Genomic DNA, 10488 nt, shown 5'->3' on the forward strand with positions numbered 1-10488 from the left:
CAAAACCTGGTACTGATGATGCTTAATGTTTGTCAAAAAATCCATTCCAACCAAGTTATGAATTGTCAAGGCCTCCCCACTAATTGGATGTAGCTTAATAAATGGCAGCCGGCCACAAAAACAACCTTTGATGAGGTCTCATCCCCAATTTTCCTTGACTCGAGCACTAGCCTTGGTCTTAAAAAAACACGTAATCAATACCATCATCACTTCAGCTGTCTTCCTCTAAACTGTATTTCTTACTCTGCCTTTTTCCTCCGCATGCCATTTCTCATCCTCTCACTCCTAATGAAATCTACACACATAAGTTAGCAGCATTCTCCACTGGACAGATTGATTTCCACCCACCACAGTTCAATTGAACTGGGAATATTCCCTTGGTAGTGCTTCATTTCCCCTGGTCATTGGCTTTGCCGCTTTATCTTCCATACCTCATGGCCTTTCCAATTGGCTCAATAGGGTGGCCTATAGTGTGCTTTACTGAGCAGAAATGGCTCAGCCTGGGACCATACTGTAAGTTCCTCTGGTTCATCAACACAGAATGAACCATGGGTATGTCCCAATACTACTGTCCTCAAGGCATTGGCTGACATTCTATGACAAGTATATTGATAATTATATATACACTGGGTGGTTCGAGCACTGAATGCTGATTGGCTAAAAGCTGCGGTATATGAGACCGTATATACCACGGGTATGACAAAACATTTATTTTTACTGTTCTAATTTCCTTTGTGACCAGTTTCTAACAGCAATAATGGACCTTGGGGGTTTGTGGTATATGGCCAATAGGGCTGTATCCAGGGCTGTATCCAGGCACTTCGTGTTGGGTCGTGCATAAGAACAGCCCATAGATGTGGTATATTGGCCATATTCCACAAACCCAGAGGTGCCTTATTGCCTAATATTATGAAAAGGATAGGATTACAGTGAGTATCTGAAAAGGTGTCATCAGTTAGAGGTGGTATAGTCATCTTCATCAGTATTCAACTGCTTTGAAGACTTTAGAGAAATGGACAAGTTCGTACTGAGTTGGGTCAGTTTCACTTTGAATTATCTGTTCATATCTCTTCACTCTTTTGTGCAACCGAATCACTCATCACATTCCTCCCTTGCAGGCTAAATCCTATTTAAGACCTCTCTCGACTCCTCCGAGTCTCTGGCACCTACTGCCTCAATACACACCATGGTAGAGCTTGTAGTAACACATCATGGAACAGCTTACAGTACTGCATACAGATTCAGCTTAGGTTATGTTGGGATTCATGGTCAAAACAAGATCAACAAGTAGACATTATGTGAGAAGGGCTTAAGCTGGTTAAAATTATGTGGAAATGGCGTACAACACCTAACAATATATGAATATTACTTAATATTCTCAATTTTGTATGACAGGAAGATTCCCAAGATATAATATTTTAATGCAAAGTAAAAAAAAGCACATCAAAGTATAGTAGAATGCATGTGCTCAACACATCACCTTTCTTCCTGTAGAAGAGCGCTCATGGGTTAGCCATTACTCATCTCATGGATTCAACAGAAGTCATCCTCAGCCAGTGTTATTCAACTTCTGCAATGAGCGCGTGAGAGAAAACAAGCCACAAATCAGTGAATAAAAAAAACCTGCTCACAGAGACCCGACTAGATAGAGCATGTGCTAAATACTGTCATGAAGTTAATTTATGAAAAACCCAATAAAGTTGGAACAAAGCCCACTGTCTCTGGAGCCTGGGAATAATGCAAGCTTGTCCAGAGTTTGGGAGGCTTCAGAGGACTTTTTCAATTAATATGTTTATAATGGCCAGGCTCTGGGACTGGAGGAGTTGATTAATTATTCAAGTATACCGTGCATTTTTTATTTCCTTGTGTTAAGAATGAACTTCAAGACAGTTCAAGGGAAAGCTCAAATCTGTTTTAGCATATAGTATTGGTGCATCTGCATTCTATGATATTTATAATAGCAGAGATCAGGCTTAATCAATGGCAGCTCTTCAGATTCCTTTCTATCAGGTGTGTGCCGCGATCGTAGGCAGGCATTGCTTTTTCTAATTGTTGATCTCAGGACAATTCCACTGGAACAGAATGATGCCGAGAAGTTGAAATGTATGTCAAACCATTATTGCAACGTTAAAGAAACCACACAACTCTATGTACAAGGACCTCTTTTAACAATTTGCGGTGAAGATTTTACATTTTTTACATAACACATTTACTTGAAGAACAGTGCAGATGCAAAGTTTGGTAAATGGTTGATTGCTTGATCCAAGATCCATATGCTGTCATTTCAAACACCCGCACCTTCCTTTGCAATGTGATGCATATGCTCTGCACAGAACCTCGCAAGCAACCTAATTAATCTTTATGCTGTCGTCACGGCAAGACAAACACATTTGCAAGGATGCCAGGCATGATGAATAAGCAGTGACTCAAATTATAGATGCCATTAAATGATTAGATGTGACTGGAGGTGTAGAGAGAGATGTTCTGGTGGAGATACAGAGGAGAGGACGGATACGAGAGGAAGGTTGAGCCCTGCTGACTTTACAGGCAAACTAAGTGTGAGTGAGCCTTAACTTTGATTACACATCTAATCACATGAAGTAATTGAATGACTGCTCGCCCACTCATGCACAAAGAAAAACACTGGGTGGAAATATAAATGGACATGGACAGACAAAGGCAATTGTCCATGTGCAGAAATAGGTTTTTATTATTCTAACCTCTGACTTCTGTTTAAGCTACACCAGCCAGAGTTTGCCTTTTTTGCGATCAGGATACAAATCAGCTATACATATTAATATCAGTAACTAAAGCCGAAGCTATGCATTCCATTTGTTATTGGGCAAATCCAATTCCAATTCCAAATATTTTTGATATAACAGATTGTTCAAGCAATTCACACAAAAAAATGTAAATGCTTTACATGCTTTATATATATTTGTTCATCATGGTGAAAGTGGCTATTTCAGGCCCTTTTTAGACCTATACTGTCAAGTCTTCCGCCGAAGTCGGTCCCTCTCCTTGTTCGGGCGGCGTTCGGCGGTCGACGTCACCGGCTTTCTAGTCACCGCCGATCCACTTTTAATTTTCCATTTGTTCTGTCTTTGTCTTATCACACCTGGCTTCACTCAACAAATTACTTGTTTATTATTTAACCGTCTTCCCCATGTTGTGTTTGTGAGTGATTGTTTATTGTAATTTGGTCCGTCTTTGTGGGCTCGTGATGTTACTTTGAAAATGTGTCTTTTTTTGAGTACGTTGATTACTCATATCTGCTGTTCTGCGCCTGACTCTCTACACCAGCTACACACATGACCATTACAGAATCACTCACAAGAAGAATGGAGTCAGCAGGAGCAGACGCCCTCCCTGTTGTGGAGTGGAGGAGCGCGTTCAGCAGCATGCGACCATGTTGCAACGTCTGGGCACCGCCATGGATCGTGTGCTGCAGACGATGGATCGTTGGGAGAGAGGAGGAGGCTTTCCAGCGCCTCCACCAGCCCCACTACAGCAGGTCCCACTGTCCACCCCTCATTCACCTGATCCCAGCAGGATTCGACTCGCGCTCCCGAGGAAGTATGATGGGACGGCTGCCGGATGCCAGGGGTTTCTACTCCAGCTGGAGCTCTACCTGGCGACCGTCCGCCCGGCTCCTTCGAGGCGTGAGAGCATGTCCGCCCTCGTCTCCTGCCTCTCAGGCAAAGCCCTGGAGTGGGCCAACACCGTATGGAGTGAGGGAGACGCGGCGTTGGACCATTACGTAGAGAACGTCTGTTCCACCTGAGGCAAGGGACGAGTACCGCGCAGGATTTCGCCTTGGTCTTCCGGACCCTGGCCGCCAGCGCAGGATGGAATGACAGGGCCCTGATCGATCACTACCGGTGCAGTCTGCGCGAGGACGTCCGTCGGGAGTTGGCCCGCAGAGACACCACCCTCACATTGGACCAGCTGGTGGACCTGTCCATCTGGCTGGACAACCTGCTGACTGCCCGCGGACGTCCGGATCGGGGCCTGTCAGTTCCATACGCCAGCATCTCCGCTCCGACGCCCATGGAGCTGGGAGGTGCTGAACTTAGGGCGACCGGAGGAGGGGTATTCCCTGCACAATCTGTGGCCGCAGAGGGCACACTGCTGGTCGGTGCTGGGGGGGTTCCTCAGGGAGTCGAGACAGCAGGCAGGGCACTATCGTGTCACCCCAGGTGAGTCTGCACCAGGCTCACCCAGAGCCCCCTGTTGCTCACATATATGTGTTTATTTCATTTCCTGAGTTTTCCCTGCATTCCCAGCATAAGGCGCTCGTAGATTCATGCGCAGCTGGGAATTTTATTGACCGTTCATTTTCCCATAGTTTAGGAATCCCCCTTGTTCCTGTGGATATGCCCTTCCCTGTGCACACCCTAGATAGTCGACCATTAGGGTCAGGGCTGATTAGGGAGGCCACCGCTCCACTAGACATGGTTACACAGGAGGGTCATAAGGAGAGAATCAATCTCTTCCTTATTGATTCTCCTGCGTTTCCCGTGGTGTTGAGCTTACCCTGGTTGGCCTGTCATGACTTCACTATTTCGTGGCAACAGAGAGCTCTCAAGGGGTGGTCACGAGAGTGCTCAGGGAGGTGTGTGGGGGTTTCCATCGGTGCGACTACTTAGGAAAGTCCAGACCAGGTCTCCACCGTGCGCATCCCCTCAGAATATGCCAATTTGGCTCTCGCCTTCTGTAAGAAGAGGGCGACTAAATTACCACCTCATCGACGGGGGATTTTGCGATAAATTTCCTGGTAGACGCAGCACTTCCCAGGAATCACGTGTATCCTCTGTCACAGGAGAAGACTGTGGCTATGGAAACATATGTCTCCGAATCCCTGGGGCAGGGATACATTCGGCCCTCCACTTCACCTGCCTCCAGGTTTATTTTTTGTGAAGAAGAAGGATGGGGGTCTGCGCCCGTGTATTGACTATCGAGGTATCAATCAGATCACTGTGAGGTACAGCTACCCGCTGCCTCTCATCGCCAGTGCGATCGAGTCAATGCACAGGGCGCGCTTCTTCACAAAAATAGATCTCAGGAGCGCTTACATCCTGGTGCGTATCCGGGAGGGGGACGAGTGGAAGACGGCATTTAGTACCGGTCCCCTGCTGAAGGGGGGACCGGTGCGGCTGCATTGGTTGGCTGAGGCGGACAGTGCTTTTGGTCACCTGAAGGCTCTGTTTACCTCGGCTCTCGTGCTGGCTCATCCGGATCCCTCTTTGGCGTTCATAATGGAGGTGGACGTGTCCGAGGCTGGGATAGGAGCCATGCTCTCTCAGCGCTCGGGCACACCACCAAAGCTCCGCCCCCGTGCTTCCTTTTCGAAGAAGCTCAGCCCGGCGGAGCGAAACTATGATGTGGGGGACCGGGAGCTGTTGGCTGTTGTCAAGGCTCTGAAGGCGTGGAGACATTGGTTTGAGGGGGCTAAACACCCTTTTCTCATCTGGACTGACCACCGCAATCTGGAGTACATCCGTGCTGCGAGTACATCCGTCTTCGCCAGTCAAGGTGGGCTATGTTCTTTACCCGTTTTGTTTTCCCTCTATCCTACAGACCAGGTTCACAGAACGCTAAGGCAGACGCACTGTCCCGGATGTATGACACAGAGGAGCGTTCCATGGATCACACTCCCATACTTCCGCCTCTTGCCTGGTGGCACCGGTGATGTGGGAGCTGAATGCAGACATAGAGCGGGCGTTACGCACAGAGCCCACTCCCCCCCAGTGTCCAGCTGGATGCCTGTACTTTCCGTCTGCTGTCCGCGACCGTTTGATCTATTGGGCCCATACGTCACCCTCCTCTGGTGATCCTGGCATCGGTTGGACGGTGCATTGCCTTAGTGGGAAGTACTGGTGGCCCACCTTGGCCAAGGACGTGAGGGTTTATGTTTCCTCCTGCTCGGTGTGCGCCCAGTGCAAGGCTCCCAGGCACCTGCCCAGATGGAAAATACAACCCCTACCCGTTCCACAATGGCCGTGGTCGCACCTGTCAGTGGACTTCCTGACGGATCTTCCTCCTTCACAGGGCAACACCACGATCCTGGTCGTTGTGGATCGGTTTTCTAGTCCTGCCGTCTCCTCCCTTTGCCCGGTCTCCCTACGGCCCTACAGACTGCGGAGGCCCTGTTCACACATGTCTTCCGGCACTACGGGGTGCCTGAGGACATAGTTTCTGATCGAGGTCCCCAGTTCACGTCCAGGGTCTGGAGAGCATTCATGGAACGTCTGGAGGTCTCGGTCAGCCTCACCTCAGGTTTTCACCCCGAGAGTACCAGGCAGGTGGAGAGAGTAAACCACGATGTGGGTAGGTTTCTGCGGTCATATTGCCAGGACCGGCAATTGGCGGCGTTCATCCCCTGGGCAGAGATGGCCCAAAACTCACTCCGCCACTCCTCCACTAACCTCTCTTTTTTCCAATGCGTACTGGGGTATCAGCCGGTTCTGGCACCTTGGCATCAGAGCCAGATTGAAGCTCCTGCGGTGGACGAATGGTTGAAGCGCTCAGAGGAGACCTTGGACGCCGCCCATGTGCACCTACAATGGGCCGTGAGGCGGCAAAAAGCGAGCGCCGAACGCCACCGCAGCGAGGCCCCGGCGAACACCGGGGGACCGGGTCTGGCTCTCGACCCGAAACCTGCCCCTCCGCCTGCCCTGCCGGACGCTGGGTCCGCAGTTTCTGGGGCCATTTAAAGTCCTGAGGAGACTGAACGAGGTATGCTACAGGTTACAGCTTCCCCCAGATTATCGTATTAATCCCTCGTTCCATGTGTCTCTCCTCAGGCCGGTGGTGGCTGGTCCACTCCAGGAAGCTAAGGTGCGGGGGGTTCCTCCGCCCCCTCTGGACATCGAGGGGGCCCCGGCATATGCTGTTCGAGCCATCCTGGACTCGAGGCGTCGGGCGAGGGGCCTTCAGTACCTCGTGGAGTGGGAGGGGTACGGTCTGGAGGAGAGATGCTGGGTGCCGGTGGAGGATGTCCTGGACCCTTCGTTGCTGCGGGATTTCCACCGTCTCCATCCGGATCGCCCTGCGCCTCGTCCTCCGGGTCGTCCCCGAGGTCGGTGTCGGCGCGCTGCTGGAGCCGCGCGTCAAGGGGGGGTACTGTCACGACTTCCGCCGAAGTCGGTCCCTCTCTTTGTTCGGGTGGCGTTCGGCGGTCGACGTCACCGGCTTTCTAGCCACCGCCGATCCACTTTTCATTTTCCATTTGTTCTGTCTTTGTCTTATCACACCTGGCTTCACTTAACCAATTACTTGTTTATTATTTAACCCTCTGATCCCATGTTGTGTTTGTGAGTGATTGTTTATTGTAATTCGGTCCGTCTTTGTGGGCTCGTGATGTTACTTTGTAAATTTGTTTTTTTTTGAGTAAAGCATGTTGATTACTCATATCTGCTGTCCTGCGCCTGACTCTCTACACCAGCTCCACACAGGACCATTACATATACATGCCTCATGTAAGACCCTATGATCCGTGAACCATACATAGAAATAAAACATTTCAAATTAATTTATTCAACAATAAAAATATTATTATTCAAATCTCACAAGTGCCCTTTTTGATTTTTTTCGTTTTAGTGTGGAAAGTGATTGCATTCGTTTTGAACATGGCTGCCTCCCTGGTGTGAGCCAGGTGCCCTGATTAAAGCCGATGGCAAAGTCAGCTCAAAACAAAGTGACGGATTCAGGATTCTGAGTTTTCACATGCAAAGTTTCTGCTCTTGTGATAAAAGCCTGTATGTGCTTTATCTGCCTTCCATAAAAAAACTGGTTGGAAAGTTCGAACATATACTTTATGGAAAATACATTTTGTGTCTTTCTGAAAGATACACCTTGCTGCCTTCCTTACAATGTGACTGGGAGTCACAGATTACTATTTGATTTGAAATTGAGCTCCTACCACGCCCTCTAGTGCTCATCCTGTGCCTCCTTGACCTCCCGCCACTTCCCCAGTGCTCTCTCCCTCGCCCTCTCTCTGTGTGTGTGTGTGTTTTTGATTGTGTGGGCGGAGACAGGTGCGCTGGAGTCAGAGATCCCCACCAGCTGCAAACTGTTCCATAATCAAGACCTCTACAAATACTCAGTCCTGCCACTTCCACACTGCCAGATTGTAATCTCTGCTCAGTCAGTCCATGTTTCTAGCCATTTGTTCCTGTTGTGCCTATTTTCCCTTGCCTGACTCTGGTTTCCTCTCCGCCATAGTTCTGCCCGCTCTGACTCTGGTCCCTGTCTCCAGTCTGACTTCTCGTCAGTCCTGCTACTCTGTCCTGGATTCCCCGTTCTATGCTCCCTTGGATTCCCCTTCTGGACCTGCTTACCCTGTCCCAACACCTCTCGCTCCAGCCTCTGCCTCCGCACCTGGTTTCCGGCAACCCGCCTGAGCTTTCCCTGGCCTGCACTCAATCTTCCTCACGTGTTTCAATAAATACCTTGGTTACCTCATCCCAGTCTCCTCGTCTGAGTCTGCTGTTGGGTTCAACTGTTCCGCTCTGTGTGAAGTTCATAGGAGCATGTCAAATTGGGTGTCAATTGAAAGCTAAGAGTCTACATATTTTTTTATAAATTACAGTAAGGCATATATACATTTCTCAACCATTTTCCGTCCTAAAATGTGGAATAAGCAAAGGCTTTGATTTATGGTTGTAACGGTTTTCCTCCTCCTCTTCATCCGAAGAGGAGGAGCAGGGATTGAACCAAAATGCAGCGGATTGTGAAGACATAATGATTTATTAAAGTAAAGACGGAAAAACACGAAAACGAAATACACTTGAATAATTAACAAAATAACAAAACGATGTAGACAGACCTGGACATGGAACTTACAATAACACTACCTCTTAGCCCCCCCCAAGAAATGTTTGGGGTTTCTTCACGGGCTTCCGTGCTAGCCGCGTACCTTCATAAATCCGGTCTCGAGCTTGATTCTCCGGCTTCCATCCACGTCTCCTTGCTGCCTCCTCATACCACCGCTGTTGGGCTCTCGCTGCCTCCATCTCCTCACGAGCGCGGCGATATTCCCCAATGTGCGCCCAGTGTCCTTTTCCCTCCAATACTTCCTCCCAAGTCCATGATTCCTGTGTAGCAGGCCACTGCTCGAATTCACGCCGCTTGGTTCTGGATTGGTGGGTGGTTCTGTAACGGTTTTCCTCCTCCTCTTCATCCGAAGAGGAGGAGCAGGGATTGAACCAAAATGCAGCGGATTGTGAAGACATAATGATTTATTAAAGTAAAGACGGAAAAACACGAAAACGAAATACACTTGAATAATTAACAAAATAACAAAACGATGTAGACAGACCTGGACATGGAACTTACAATAAACACGAAGAACTCACGAACAGGAACAGACTACAAAAACCGAGACAGTCCCGTATGGTGCGACAAACACTGACACAGGAGACAACCACCCACAACGAACACTGTGAAACAACCTACCTAAATATGACTCTCAATTAGAGGAAACGCCAAACACCTGCCTCTAATTGAGAGCCATACCAGGCAACCCTAAACCAACATAGAAACAGAAAACATAGAATGCCCACCCAAACTCACGTCCTGACCAACTAACACATACAACAAACTAACAGAAATAGGTCAGGAACGTGACATAACCCCCCCCTTAAGATGCGAACTCCGGGCGCACCAGCACAAAGTTTAGGGGAGGGTTTGGGTGGGCATCTGACCACGGTGGTGGCTCAGGCTCAGGGCGAGGTCCCCACCCCACCATAGTCAATCCCAGCTTTCGTCTCCCCTTACGAATGACCACCCTCATATTACACCCCCTAAATTGAAAAAGTAACCTTAAGATAAGAGGCAGCACCGGGACAAGGGGCAGCACCGGGACAAGGGGCAGCACCGGGATAAGGTAGCTCAGGACAGAGATATAGCTAAGGACAGAGAGGTAGGTCAGGATAAAGAGGTAGCTCAGGATAGAGGGGCAACTCCGGACTGAAGGGCAGCTCTGGACAGAGAGACAGCTCTGGACTGCGGGGCAGTTCTGGATTAATGGCCGCTCTGGGCTGAGGGGCAGCTCATGACTGGCTGACGGCTCTGGACGCTCATGGCTGGCTGACGGCTCTGGACGCTCATGGCTGGCTGACGGCTCTGGACGCTCATGGCCGGCTGACGGCTCTGGACGCTCATGGCCGGCTGACGGCTCTGGACGCTCATGGCTGGTTGGCGGCTCTGGCAGATCCTGTCTGGTTGGCGGCTCTGGCAGATCCTGTCTGGTTGGCGGCTCTGGCAGATCCTGTCTGGTTGGCGGCTCTGGCAGATCCTGTCTGGTTGGCGGCTCTGGCAGATCCTGTCTGGTTGGCGGCTCTGGCAGATCCTGTCTGGTTGGCGGCTCTGGCAGATCCTGTCTGGTTGGCGGCTCTGGCAGATCCTGACTGACGAATGGCTCTAGCGGCTCCTGACTGACTAACGGCTCTGACGGCTCGGGACAGACGGGCGGCTCTAATGGCT

The sequence above is a fragment of the Salvelinus alpinus genome, chromosome 21 (assembly GCF_045679555.1).
Source record: "Salvelinus alpinus chromosome 21, SLU_Salpinus.1, whole genome shotgun sequence".
Lineage (NCBI taxonomy): Eukaryota > Metazoa > Chordata > Actinopteri > Salmoniformes > Salmonidae > Salvelinus > Salvelinus alpinus.